Genomic DNA, 15,165 nt, shown 5'->3' with positions numbered 1-15,165 from the left:
ATCTGCAGCAGATATATAATAGCCAGGAGTTCCTGTCACACATGGAAAGCAGCTCTGCTATTCCCCATCCCATGCAGTACCCTGGTTTCTGCAGAAAGAGCCATCTGAAATTTGAACCCATCAAGAACTAGTAGTAAAAGAAGTACTCTCTAGTAGTAAAAGAAGAAAAAAAATACTCTGGATCCACTGTAGTAGCACAAAAAAAAGTCAAGCTATAAGAATGATAGATTCACTTTGCAGACAGGACATGTTGCAAATATCTTTACTTGAGACTGTTTTCAAAAAATCACCAAATGCCTAGTGAGAACAGCCTGGCTCTCAAAGGGGTGTCATTTTCCATGTGCCTTTTTCACAGTAAGCAATACTGGAAGGGGCTAATGGCCTATGCTTAGGAAAACTTGACAGTGGAGCAAGCTTGAAAAAACCCAAATCCAGCTCCTTCATTCCTCACCATCTGTATCCTCCTCTCTTTCCTAGGTTTCTCCTGTCTCGTGTCTCTTCTCAGATGTCTTTTCTCTCGCTGCTGCCAGTGCCAGGACCAGCCATAGTGCAGCAGGAGTGTGCCTGAGTGTGGCTGCAGCCTGCACATTTTCTCTGTTACTGGAAGACAATAATAGAAAATGTGACCGGTAACTTCAGCTGAACAGCTTCTAGGACTCGCTGCAGGCTGGAAAAATGACAGAAACATTTTTAAGGGGTTGCTTTGCACTCTCCAGGAATTCCTGGTGGGGACTCCAGTGAAAAGAGCAGACTCTGCTCCATCTCATCTCTGAGGCCTCACAACAGACTCAGACTCTGCCTGCCCCCTGCCCACCCTTGGTAAAGCAAGAGTTGACATGCATCATGCCAGTACTCTTTGCCAGCATTTTAACAAATGGCCTCTCAAATGTCCTTGAGCTGTCACAAGCCCTCTGCAGTAGAGGGAATTGTATTTGTAGAAATAAGTGGGAGAAGAAGGGAGTGCTGCTTTTCCAACAAATGCATGTTAAATGCTCCTGGAAATGTCTATACTTCCACACATTCATTATTTGAGAGCAGATTAATGTGGCACAGTGTTTTGGGGAAGGAAGAGAGATGGAACATCATGCTTAAATGCACATGTTTTTTAAATTCCTTTGCAGAAACTCAGTGCAGCTTGTATATCTTAAAAAATTGACACGTTTGTGTCACCCTAGGGGTGAGTCTTTTCCAACAGGAACATGGTAGCAGTATGTTGGAAGGCTTAGTTAGAACTGATCACCTCCAGTATCCCTTGTAGCTTGTAATGTAGGAGTTCTCTATGTGAAAACATGCTGGAGTCATTCCCCATCCAAGAAAGAGATATTAAAACCCCGAACCCAGAAGTTCACTATTAGTTGTAAGTCTTTTGTACTAAGTTTTTTCTTCCCCCCTTTATTTCTGCTGCATGACTTGTGTGATGTCCCAGCTCCTCTGGCAGTTGTGGTTCCACTTTACCTGGACACCCTGTCTTGGGGATTTTTGCACTCATGCTTCTCTGGAGACTCCTCTTCTTCCACTTGGTGGGACAGGAGAACAAAAGAGTTTTGATTCTTTATCACAGGGTGCATCAGAGTTCCAGGTTCTCCTGACCTGCCCCTCTCTCTGTGCAAGTGGCTGTGATGGCTTACTTTCCATCACCTGGCTCAAGCCCCACCAAACACCTATGGGGCAGGGGGGGAGAGGGAAGGTTCTGAATCTTTGCTCAGCTGTGCTTCCAGGGGTTTACCCAAGCAGGGAAGGCAGCCAGCCAAAACTGTCAGCCTGAGCTGGAAGTAGCAAGGATGGGCAAAGTAGGCAAGAAATTTCATGCCAAAATTTGCAGTACAATAACTGACCAGAGTTGCTAGCTGCTCCAACAGAAATCAGGCCCCAATTATCTGCAGCATTGTGTGAGCATATATATTGTGTATGTGTGTATATATATCCACCAACATAGTGAGACACTGCTTATCCTTGAGAGTCAGCCATGTAGGCAGACAAAGGTAGAAGAAAGAAAATAATATTTCCTATCTTCCGGATGGGGCATTGAATTTTGTGTGGTTATTGTGATTGTGTAAATGAGGTAATTGCACACACGTGGTCTGCTGTAGGATTGCTGAGTGCACTCTTTGTGGTCAGTATTTTTAGGGACTTAATGAGCATGAAAATACATAGCCGTTAAATAATCTGTATTTTAAAAATGACATTAAGATAAGTAGTACACAGTTTACTGTGGGGGGGCAGTGGTAAAGGAGGGGAACAGAACATTACTGATGGCATCCTGGCAAAACAATTTAAGACACAAGCACCAAGCTGACACACAGATAAACATTTTAAGGGCACTGGTGTAATGAAGAATTTGGGTGGAGCTGCCTGCTTCCAATTGCTTGAACAAAGAAACTAACAAAGAAAAAATTACTAATTTTGATAGTAAGCTAAACAGAAAGTTAACAAAACATCAGGCTTAGCATCTTAAAATGAGACTAAGCATGAAGTATTTGCTGACTAACTAGGGTTGGATACTGAGGAGCAGTATTCTCTACTAGAGATCACAGATGCCTACATGTTTTCTTTCAGCCCTGTGTAAGGTGTTCATGCTGAGAATGTAAGTAAACAAGTATATCAGCTTTGTCATTTTGAAAGCATTTTGAATAGTAAGTACATTTCAGTTAGGAGCTGTGGCAATTAGGCAAAACAATTATTTGAGCTAGTAAGCTCAAGTAATCTTGACCTACTATGCTACAAATATGCACTAGGGATGTCACTCTCAGAGGCCTACACAGGAGCATCTTGGACATTGCCACTGATTCTTTCCCACTTGTGTATGTCAGAAAGACTGAACCAGTGACTGGTAGGTCATTGTCAGCTCTCCATTTTTGCCAGGGCAATAACCCAAAAGGTCATCAGCAAAAACATCCAAACCAGAGCCAGGCAATGAGGGGGTTGCCAAGCATTCAAGGATTTTATGGTCAAAACTGCCGCATGTGTGAGCACAGCATGGGGTGTTGCAATACTGTGAGTCTGTGTTTCTTAATGCACTTACTGAAATTAGTAAGGACCACCACTGTCTGTTTAAAATCTCTGTGTCATAGTCTGACTCTCTATTTCAGTGTCATCAAGGTGTCAGCCAAAAATTCTGAGGTGGCAGTAAGATTTGCTATGGAAGAATCCAAAATATGTACAGCTTTTGGCCTCCTTTTGGGAAGGGGCTGATTGAGGAGTACAGTACATGTTGTTGGCCTTTATTTCTTTTTAATGACTCATATTTTGGACCTTATTCCTGTTTGTCTTTCAATGCCAAACAGAAATTACTATTTAGGTCAAGCTGCTGTGTGGTACTAATAGAAGCAGACATCAGTTTTGTCGATGGATTTCACAGCTATGCTTTTTGCAGAATGAAGTTCTCTCTCTAGGCTACTTCTGACATTTAGCTCTGATGGTGTTAATACCAGTTTCCAGTGCTACCTCTGCTATTTTACTTGCACATGCTCAGCTGGGGAATATAGCTGGGAAATTACCTTTCAGCTATAGCTTTTTTTTCCATGCAGACTCTGAGTACAGCATCTTCTGCTCCCAGATCCAGCTTTCAGGCCACTTCATGCTGCTGCTGCATGGTCCCAGCTCTTCCCTTTTCAGCTCTTCCTATGCACTGCTGTGATCTGTGATCCTCTTGGCCTGCCCGTGGGCTGCTGCCAGCTTTGCTATGTTCTGCTTCTTTTACAGGGTTGTTTTCTAACTCTGACTCCCCTGGCTCTTGCTTAATGCTTCCTGATGAGTGACAGCTTTGGAGAGGAGCCTCAGCTCATGCCCTGAGGTTTTCAGCCTGTGTTCTGGTCCATGCCTCGACTCAGATGCTGGTGTGTCTCTGCAGTGAGGTTTGCTGCACTGCTGCCCTGGAACCAGAACCTTGGGCATGCATGGAAACAGGAGACCTGCTAGCTTAGGTGCCAGAAGACTGGGACCAGCAAATGGGGGTGCTGCAGGCCTCTCATCCCTTCCCGTCAGGTAACAGAGTCAATTGAAGTATCTCTGCAGTACAAAGCTGACACAACTTAAGAGCCACCATGACCCATTAGATGGTCCATGGGAATTGTTAGATAAAATTAAAGAGGGGTGGTTTGGCTGACTGCTGGTGTAACTCTCTGTGTGCAAGACTTCACTGAATTTCCTCCAGTTCTCATCATCTGAGTATTGATCTTCAACTTTGAGCATCAGGATTTCCGAAGACGGATCTTTAAACCAATTTATGCACAGAGCTACAGCCAAAGATATGAGTTGAAAGAGAAAGTATAAAAATGGATCTAAGGTACCTTTGAATTTCTGCATTATCTGTATTACTTTGCTTGCTCTGATTAAATGATACATTAACTTGCAGAATAGCCAAACATGAGCTGGTTAGCAGTCCTGGGGCCTCTACTACCAGCTAATGTCTAGAAGGCTGAATGTACCTCTTAAGTCTATTTTCTTCCTTTCCATCCTCAGATTTTTCTGCAGGTAAGAGGAAGCCTAAAATCACTTGATTTTTGTTCACTTTCTGAGAGGGCTGTGCTAACAGGAACAGCATGACTGACCACAGCCTGATAATTAGGTCTGGTTTTACTTACATAGATAACAAGATGGTTTGTGTGAAATTTCCCAATCCCTTTCAAACAGATCCTCTTTTACAGTACATGTATCATATAAAATCCAACACTGCATTAATTTTCTCTTCCTGGTTTTGTCTCTTGTTTTTGTCTTTGGTTTTGTTCAGTGGAGTTTTCTTTCCTGGTCAATTGTTTCACCCAAACTTTGCATGCAAAGTTGATGCCACCCTGAAACTCTCATAACAGAAGGATGTTCTTACCACTTACTGCTTTGAGTTGATAGTCCTGCTCTGAACTAACAGAAGTTAGTTGCAGCACCCACATTTAATCATAACTGTGCATATGGTTCAGCTCTCACAGATAATAGGGATGAGTATTTAGTAGCTAGAAAGATGTATTTTACTGCGACTTTGAAGCAGACCATTCAACCCAGAGATAATGGCCTTTCAGAAATAAGGATTTATTTTATTTTACTGTCTTGTAGCTACAGTATCCAGACTTGGGATTATTCCTTCATCCTTCCTGCAAGTGGCTGCAAAGGACATGGAGGGAGTGGAAGACAGAGCTGGTCAGAAACTAATTCTGTCCCCTCCCCATGTAGGCCTTAATAGTAATGAAGGACCTTGGCAGAGAGGAGAGCAGACAAACATCCTGGATGTGTGGATGACATCCCTGCTCACAGCCTAAATTAACTGTCAGAGATACCTAGGCTCCAAAACAAGTATTTCCAGTGCATGGGAATGGGTTCACCTTACTGCTGTGATCACAGCACAGGAGAAACAAGGTGCAAACTTCTCAGCATGACCAGAGCAGCCTGGTGGCTGTCTGGTGGAAAAAGTAGTCATACACTGCTCTGTGCCCCAGAGAGGAGGTAAAGCCTCCAGACCCAGCAATGACCTGAGCCTGGTGCTAAACCCTGTCTAAACAGGGTGCACTGCACCACACCTGAGCCCTTTCCATCACTCCCAGCCCTGAGCAGCCATCTGTCTGTTCCTGCAGCCATTGGGTTTGCTAAGTCAGTGAGGACTTCTCCCCATAAATTCCCACTTTGCTTCTGGCATGACCTGGACTGTTTTCTCTGCCCTGCCTTGCAGAACCATCCCACCTCTCCCAGTCATGTTTCCTTTACTCTTCCTACAATGTTTTGAGAAATGCATATGAGCTATCCAATTACCTCACCCCTTGGTGAGGGAAGTTGGAGAGTACAGAGGTCAATAGACTGGGATCTCTTTCTGCCCAAACTGGTTCACCTGGATATTGGTTCCCAACCAGTCTTCCTCTGAGGTGGGGAAGGGGCAAGGCAAGAGGAAAGAAGGAGAAATCAGGAGCAGAAGGGCTTGTTCTGAAAGAATTAGGGGAAGATTGCTCCAGGAAAGAAGTCTGCCTATCTGTCCCTGGGAGCTGGGGTGATGCACAGCTGATGGACAGCCATCCCTTTCTCCTCTGTGCTCCACATTTCCAGAACAGTTTTAGGGCACTGAACATCCAATCAAGAGGAAGAGGTAGATTAGGGGGAAGAGGAAGCAAGGAGCCAGCAAAGGACTGGCAGCACCTAAGGAGTGTGTAGCATTGGATATCAGTTAACACTCCTCCTTCCATGGGGAACAGCTCTCTATGAAGTTCTGGTCTTCCACTGCTATGCTCATTGCCCATAGAAGATCCTGAGCTGGAAGAGACCCATAAGAACCCTTGGATGCACTTGTCACCTGTGTTTTCCAGAGAAAGGCTTTCCAGACTGGCTGTCAAGAAGGCTCTTTCCCATCTACACTGCACTCAAACCCTGGTTTTTGAAGGAGCTCTCCCTCCAAAGCCAAGGCTCAGCCTAATACTTTTAACCACTCCTACCAGCATTTTTTTCAGAAGCCATATTTATGACAATGTATACATTAGATACAGATTGCTTAATTTGCATAGGTGCCAGACACAGAGTTGCATGAAATTTGGCAGGTAAGCCCAGACACAGAGGGTGTGAGTGTTGCAAGAGGGAGGAGACAGGGCCCTTGTTTGTGTTCCTGTGAGGATTGCTGCTGGCAGAGCAAAATGGGTTTAACTGGAAACCAAAAGGTTTCAGATCAAAGCTGTGAAAAGGCTTTAAAAAACATTCTGCTCTCCTCCTGCACTGCACCAGCACTCTCTTATTCTTTGCTTTAAGCAAAAACTTCGACTGTGGTCAAATTATTATGCGTGTGAAGAAGGTGCCACACGAGGCAGCTGCAGCAGGTTTTGGCAAATCAGGGAAGTGTGAGACATCCTGGTGGAACCTTGTCAGGTTTAGCAGTGATGGTTTCACATTGCCTGCCATCTCCCCCACCTCCCTGCCGGGGTCCTTGCCTGGGCAGTGGCCAAAGCAGGGGCTTGCTGCCTCAGCCTGTGGAGAAATTGCCCTTCTCAGCATCTGCTGGCTTCCCCTGCTGCTGGGACAGACGGCACTGGAGAGGGCACTGCAGACACGGGGGAGCTAAAGCGTTACAGATTGCTGCTGTTCAGGTCGGCAGAGCCCATCTGTCAGGGCCTTTAAAATGCATCAGTCCCAAGATGGAGCTTTCCAGTTCAAATCAAGCGGCTTTACTTTGATGCTATTTAGTAGGATCTGCTCATAATGAACCAAAACCTTGGATAGGCACCACTGCCTAATCTAGCCAGGCAGTTCAGTGCATTAGCACAGGCAGCTTGCTGCTCTTCCCTGCAGAGTGGAGCAAGGTGGGGAACACACCTCATCCCTTCCTGTTCACGGCCCAGGGCTTTGTCTTAAGCCAGTAACAATGGTGGGCTTGTGCAAAAACACCCAGCTGAAAATGAGAATATCCCTCACAAATGCTCAAATCTTGCTCTGCTACCTGGCAAAAGAGATTAATATTCTGTGACTATGATACCTCAAGAAGGGGAGATATGTTAGAGTTTTGCAGACCCTTTGCTCATGAATGAGAGGATCTACGTAGAGTTTAAGATGTCTCAAATTGTACACATTTTATGAGTTTTCCAAGTGGAGACATGGCAGAAATTTGCTAAAAAGCTAATTGAAATTTTGCCTGTTGGCAAAAGGCCAACTACAAGTAATTATATTGAAGGCACCTGTTGACAAGTGAGGTTACTTAAACCCTCTTTGATTTGATCACTTGTCTTTGGTAAGCAGAAGGCACATCATTGGACATTCTGCTGTCTGAGGCTGACAGCAGATTGGAGATGTGGTTATCCGCCTTCACTTACTCCACTTTGAACACTCCCTCTCAGAGGCTGAGTGGGATGGCCAGAAAATAGGGAGGATGTGGTTTCTGAATTCTGAATCATGACAGTTTTCACCCAATACTCTTATTTGTAGTAATGTAAAAATTACAGCCTGGTAATTAGACTGTACTTGGTCTCAGGCTCTATGGGCCTTGACACTAGCTTTTGAAATTTCAGGACTAACCAGACGAATCAAATTTAATTTTTTAATTAAAAGTTCTCCTAAACTGATACTCAATTGGAGGTCAAGCTGAGCAACCGCGTTTTGGAAGTCATTCTGTTACTTACACTTCTGTTTGCATAGTTCAACTGGTGCTTGGGTCACTTCTCTTCTGCATCTGGATAACAAGATGCAGTTCACAAGCAAGTGAACAAGTGGTTCCTGCAGGACCCCAGGAGGTGGCTTTTAGAGATCTCTCAGCAGACTTCAGTTCTGCCTGGTGACAGGATTGTCTTGGTCCCTGATCAGGACAAAACAGGGATGTAGTAAATGCCACAGATATTCCCCATGAGAATTTGTGCTCACAGCCTGAATTCTGCTGCACTAAACACCAGCTCCAGTAGTACGTACAGGATTAGATATTGGTGTAGGACCTGACCCTCTATGTATGACCCTCTTCTAGTCTTTTCTCAAGTTAGCTGACTCATATAAACCTGTTACTACTGTGATATTAACCTTTTTCCTGGCTGCTGTTCAGTTTATCTCTGAAATTCATCTTCAGGCTTTAGACCACTCTTGCTGTGAAAGCTGAGCAATACTAAAATGCAGAAATCTGACCATCACAGTACATCATAAAGTGCCTACACCTCATGGAAAAATCTGACAGATGCCTTACTTAGAAATGCTTTGGTTTAGGTGTGTCATTCTATTTGGTTTCCTTAATATGTTGCTATGAAAACAGGGTCATGGTTTAGAATTTAATCTTCTCTCTATTCCTGACTTCAGTTGTAACCTCTGTCCACGTCAAAATTAGCTGGAACTTCATCTTTACAGCACACACCAGGTTTGAAAGAGATCTTTTAATCTTTTTTTTCCCTGTAAAGATCTGAAACCTAAGCAGAAAAATAATCAAAGTTTTCTCATCCTTTTAAATTATTCTTAGTGTGAATTGATTTTGTGGTATTGATTTTAGAAATACTATCTGTAAGCAGTTATATTTTGTGCAATATACTAAATAGTAAAAAAAATGGAGTGCATGCATTTATAAAAAATAGAATACTTCATTTATACATATAACACATGCCGCTGTGTACACAGACGTAATCATAGAAATTCTGTAAATCAATGTAGCTGCTGGTTACATTATTTCATTTATTTTCTATTCTATCTTCTCACTAGAAAAGATGATAATAACCTTGCAGTTGTTTTTTTCAGTGTAGAACAGCATATACATTTGAAACTTACTGGGAAAAAACACCCCATGAATTTCCTGCACAGCTGAAAAGGTGAGTAAGAAAATCAGTGAAAGATGCATTGCAGCATCACACAGAATAAACCAGGCAGCACTTTAAAGTTCCATATTCACTACAGGAAGGTGGATTTAAATTCAATGTCACAATGCCATCACCTCCCCTAGCAGAAATGATGCCTTGTTTTGTTTTAAGGTGGTTGCATTTAAGCTATTAAAAAAAGAACCCCAAAAAAGCAAACTTTCCCTGGAAATTTTCTGCTTCTTCCTTGCTTCAAAAGGATCCAGGAAATGGTAGACATAGACATACTTCAAATCCAAGTCCAGGGCCTGATGAATAGGCTGCTGCCCTTTGCCAGGGAGACACAGCAGGGAGGGCTGGACAGGGCTGGTGCAGGGATGAAGGGCTCCTCAGGGCTCTCCCTGGTTGGGGCAAGAGTTGCATTTATGCATAATCATTTCTGAACTGCATATTTTCCACTCTTTTATTAATAGTCTGCTATTGCTTAAGGGTTCACCTACATGCTGGTTTTGGGATTCATTTACCTGTAGATAGGTTCAGAAAGAGGTATGGGTATAATTCTATGGGTATAAGCTATAGTGCTAAAAGCACTGTTAGCCTAGCAGAACTATGTTCACCCTAGCAGGGCAGGCAGTCACTTTATTTATATTCTTAAGTTTAAAACATTACAAAAACATTACAAAAACATTACAAAAAATTAAAGCATTGCTGAGAGCAAAGAGATGAGATGAATTAGCTATATTGCAAAAGCTGGTTGGTATACTTCAGTGTTTACAGTGCTAATGTTGGTACTTTAGAATAATCTGCTTTGTAACTTAAAAATAAATTCACAAATCTTTCTGTTTATTTTAGTTGTGATTATTTTGTCTTCAGCTCCCTTGTCAATGTGTGGCTGCTTAACAATAATTAAACTGCACCTTATGAAATGCATTCATCCAAGATGGTTTCTTAGAAATCTTAGCTTGCCATGAATTGCTTTAGTCCACTTGGTATTGCAGGTTGGGACACATTTGCCTCACCACAGCAAGGAGAACAATTTAAGTAATTTCACTTGAGGTCTTGGTTAGCATTTTTACCACCGTGAAATGATGTAAGAATTAAAGGATAACAGGAAACTCCCTCAAATCACATTTTCAAAAGCATTTTCCAAAAGTGGCCATGTTAGTAGACTTTATTGTCACCAGAAAGCCTCTGGTAATCTTACAAAGCATCTGCAATGAATAATCTTCTCCTCCCCCATCCTTATTTGTTGCCAGAAACAGCTTATAAATGCTCAGTTGAAGACGGTGCCAAATTTTGCTTTTAGGCACAGTTGTAAATAGAAAATATTTCCATTGATTTTGGTAGAATTATTCCAGATTTACGCAGATGCAAGTGGAAGCCAAATTTTGCCTCATGGGGTCTTCCCTCATGGGTGCCACTTGGTGCCCTGATCAGCTCCAGAGCTGCTGCCTCTGGTGTCAGTGGAAGGCAAGTGCTTCAGCTGAATATGCCCATAATTTGACAAATTATTATAAACAGATTTGAACAAATATTTCTTTACAAAACAAACTGGTCAGCAGGCTCCAGGCTTTAGTCTCCTGATGCATTTTACAGGAAATAATATCAAGTTAGCTATTATGAAACTACCCCCTCCTCACACACGCATAATTGCTTCCAGCTTGCTGATTATTACCCTTTCTTTAACTGATAGAGTGAGAAGAGAAATAAAAATATCTCCATACAGTAGGCCAAATCCTCATCTGGTATAAATCGACATAGCTCCATCAAAGTCAATAAAACCATCTTGATTTACACCAGTCAAAGAGCTGATGCACTATAATTTTTTTACTTGCTTTTAAAAATAAAACCTTATGTGATTGTGTAACCAACATTACAACAGAAACCAGCATTTTCTTTTGTGAAGTTAAACGTGCCCTCCCATTGACTTGCAAACATTTTCACTTAGATAGTCCTTCTATAGCTTTTTTTTCTTTTGCCTTCTGGCAGAATGCTCCTACCACCCTTGTGTCACAAGTGAGGTACAAACTGGACTGAAAGATAATCACACACAGAATAATCATTTCATGGAGTAATGAGGACAAAGAATGAAATGCTACCACTACTCTTTCACCCAAAAGAGGAAAGACAGCTAAGCAAAGCACAAGAATTTAAAAAAAATTATTTCTGACATTCTCTCTGATCACCATTCTCCAATTAAAAAACATATATTAACAGCACCAAGAAATTAGTAATACTTACTCAGGAATGACAGTACTGTAAACTGCTATTATAGATTAAGTTTCTTAAATAATCTTTAAAATAATACAATGAGACTTATTACAAGGTTTACTGAAGCTGATAGAAACTCTCCATGTGCACTCTCTGGACAAACATTTCTAAAGTCTTTTTTTGGTGTTCTCTAGGGGCTGTGAAACACATGGTGATTTTTTTAGGAATACTCTTTGTCTCTTGTACTTCTCAAAAGCAAAGCAAGCTGTTCAAGCAAATCTTTTACATGCATTTCAGGGAGTTCTAAGCATTTCCGTGAAGTATATTGTCAAATAAAGGTCTGGTCTTTCCCAAGGCTTCATTTTTTTGACTGGTTGTTTTGATTGATGTGTATATTCAGAAATTCATGATAATTTCAACAACATCTTGAAAAATTTGGAATGATTTCATTGTTAATGCTGACACAGTTTTGTACTGCTTCAGCAAAGACTTTTAAGAAAATGTACATTTATTAATTCTTGGTATTTAGCAGCCCCTAACAGCATGCTGGTAGTTTTATTAAAGTTAATGGTGATATTTGCAGGATTGCAGCCTTTAATTTCCAATTGCTTTTTTGAATACTGTAAAAAATTAAAGTGTAATAAAAAAATGCATTAGCATGAATTTCCAAATGTTTCCATTCAAAATGCAGTCAAGATTAAGCTTGCTTTTAAATACATATTCCATTGCTTTGAATAACATCTTGAAAATCATTCTATGATGTCTGGAATTCAGTTGCAGAGACTGAATTGGAATTCAGTCACACATTCTAGTCTCTGTTTTAATACATATTTTTTGATTCATAGACGAGTCTGAAACACATTCAGAACTGACTGGAAAAGATTTTATAGTAAGACTTGAAAATTTGCATATCATATTTGGTGGATATCACTACACTACTTATTTGGATTTTGAAAAGATTGCTTATCTCCATTACACTGGGAGCCCTTTAGCTTTGGGATCCTGCTTTCTCTGAAACCATCACTTTAGACTGCAACCCTTATTTTGTGATGAGGCTTTTCCACCTGGTCAAATGAATGAATGACTGAGAGGCTGATGCAGAAAAATTAAATTCAGGTCCTTTATTCCCCCTCTGTAAAATATGACTTGAAACATGATCCTTGTAGAAGACAGGAGTTTCCCAAGTTCTCTATAAGCAAGTATTTATAGGCAGGGACTCTCCAGATCTGTGCAGAGGAAGTTAAAAGAGAACAGAAATTGGCAGTTGGCATTGAAAGAGTGGCCCTGATGGAAAGAAAGGTGGTGGTAGTTCTTGGCAGACAATTCTGTCACATGCAGAGTAGGCCAGCCTTGGATAATATGGGCAAGGAGTATCAAGGCCTGTTGGGGACAAACAAAAGCTGTTCAAAAAGTCAGGTCCTGTCCTCCCTGGTAGTGATGCAGACAAGTTCCTACAAAATGTAGACAATGATTAAAAAATATTTTACTTAGCTAGAAAGTGGAGTCTTTCACAGGGCCACAGTTCAGGCTTGCAGGCTCTCAGCACATTTCTGGGGCTGTGGGAGCTTGGCTTTCAAGCTGATGGTTCAATGACCCAAAGCAGGAAAGAGGCTGCTCTCTACAAAGCTGGTCCCATTTCCTACATAACCATGGAGCAACAGGCTCATGCCAGTATGGGCACTGGCAAGGGTGGAGCTTTTCCTAGAAAAATCATAATTGTTCTTTGAGGAAGTTGTGCCTGCTGATATTGATATGGATGCTCTATGCACAGGCCATTTTCCAGCAGGTTGAAGACCAGAGACCTGGTGGCTGTGGTGCCCCATTTTGGGGAGACTTCAGCTCTGATTGCTGAAAATTTGTCAGAGCAGGGTGCTTCCAATGACAAGCCTCAAGTTCAGAACTTGTTTCAGCAGAAAACACAAATGTAACCAGTTCCAACTCAGGGTTCTTTCCTCTAAGAATAAACCACATATGAAATAAGTGTAGGGGATTTAGGTAACATCTTAGACTGCTTTTATTTTATACACTATGGCAAAACTTTTATTTTATTCCAAAGTGTAGCAACAAAGATTGAAAAAGAACACTGCACCGTCTTGCCTTAAGCATGCTGAAGCTTTGTGGCATCTTTAGACTGGATTCTTGGCTTTGGAGACTAGAGAAACCAGAAAGTGTACTGGAAGTGAAGTCAAAACAGCTTGTTACCCAACTTGCTTTTTCCACAAAGTATTGAAATATTAAGAACTCAGGCAAATAATGCTTGGATACAACTTTGTTTGTGTTGAGTTCCATTTGTTTGTCTGAAGCCAAACTGGGTGAATAATTTTGCATTCTTTATCTTAGCAGTCAATTGTGTGGTTCTGAAATTTGAGTAAGATAAGATCACAAACAAGTAAAAGCATGTGTAGGCTGAAAAATCAATATGTTTCAAAGTAACAGTTGAGAAACAAATTATTCCTGTACTAATAGGCTGAAAACTGGGCTTAGAGATTCTGCTAGAGCTGATAGTATTGCTAACAGTAAAGCAGTTTAAAAGAAATTTGAGCTGCCTCCATAGTTATGTTAATCATGCCATCACCTAGAAATAAGGTGGCCAGAAGACTAAAAATGGTAACATTAATGTAGCATTAAGGATTTTTTTAAGCTTCTCAGTTTTTGCATAATAATCAAATCTTGACAACTGTAGTCCTTTTTAACTACTCATCCTGAGGTCTGCCCTTCCCATTTATCCTAAAATTTTCTAATATTTTACTTCATTTATTCAGAGTACTCTCTTGCTAAGATGTTCTTGTTTTTCAGTTCAGGACTCAAGGTCATTGTCAGCAAAGAGTGGCAGAATTCCTGCTAACTTAATCACATTCAGATCTATACCATGCCCAATGTCAGAAAGCCATTAATAACTAGCTTATACCAACCCAAGTCTGTTCTCTGAGTGATGATACATCTCAAAAATAGTTTCCTGTAAATGAAATCTACATTTCTGTACTTAATTGTTACTTTCTAGGAGTCACTCTTTTGGTAACCTTTATACTTTGCTGAAACAAAACACTCATTGCCCTTGAGAACCACCTGAATAAGCAATACCTAATATACAATTCAAGAATAATCAAAGGCAATAAGTGAAAACTGTAGGCTAGCAGCAACATAAAGGTTCCCTTTGCCACCAGAATCTGCCTTTTCCAGCCCCTGCTTCATCTACAGCATTTAAAATGGTGTAGAATTCAAAAACACCTGTTCAAAAATAAAACTTCCAGTCTCTGTGTCTGGTGCATAATTCACCAGGACAGGACTAAACATCACCTGTTTGTATTTCTATCTATATGCTGAAGTCTCCTGAGTGCTGACTTGGTCTACAAGCAAGCCATACATGTACTGTAAACATCCGTGTATTTATAACACAGAACCCTCAAATTCTCATCACCTCAGCAAATGACTGACTTTTTAAAAAACTACACATGCAATAGCAGTCTCATCCTCTTTGAAGGTATTTGTTTGGTTAACAGCATTTTTGAGAGAAAAGCTGTGTTGACAGGAAAAAGGACAGGCTGTTGAGTTATGGGCCTGTGGAATGGTTGCGGTAGGGAGGACTCAGCAGCAACAAGTAGAACTGTAAACTAAGATGAGTGTCAATTCAGTGCTTTGATGAAGCCAGACTGACTCAAGTGGCATGTTGAGGCAACCACACAGAGTCTTATCTGCTTAGTTCTACATAAATGTATTAAAATTAAAAACAAAAACA

This window comes from Ammospiza nelsoni, chromosome 6 (genome assembly GCF_027579445.1).
Source record: "Ammospiza nelsoni isolate bAmmNel1 chromosome 6, bAmmNel1.pri, whole genome shotgun sequence".
Lineage (NCBI taxonomy): Eukaryota > Metazoa > Chordata > Aves > Passeriformes > Passerellidae > Ammospiza > Ammospiza nelsoni.
Note: the sequence above shows the minus strand (reverse complement) of the source record.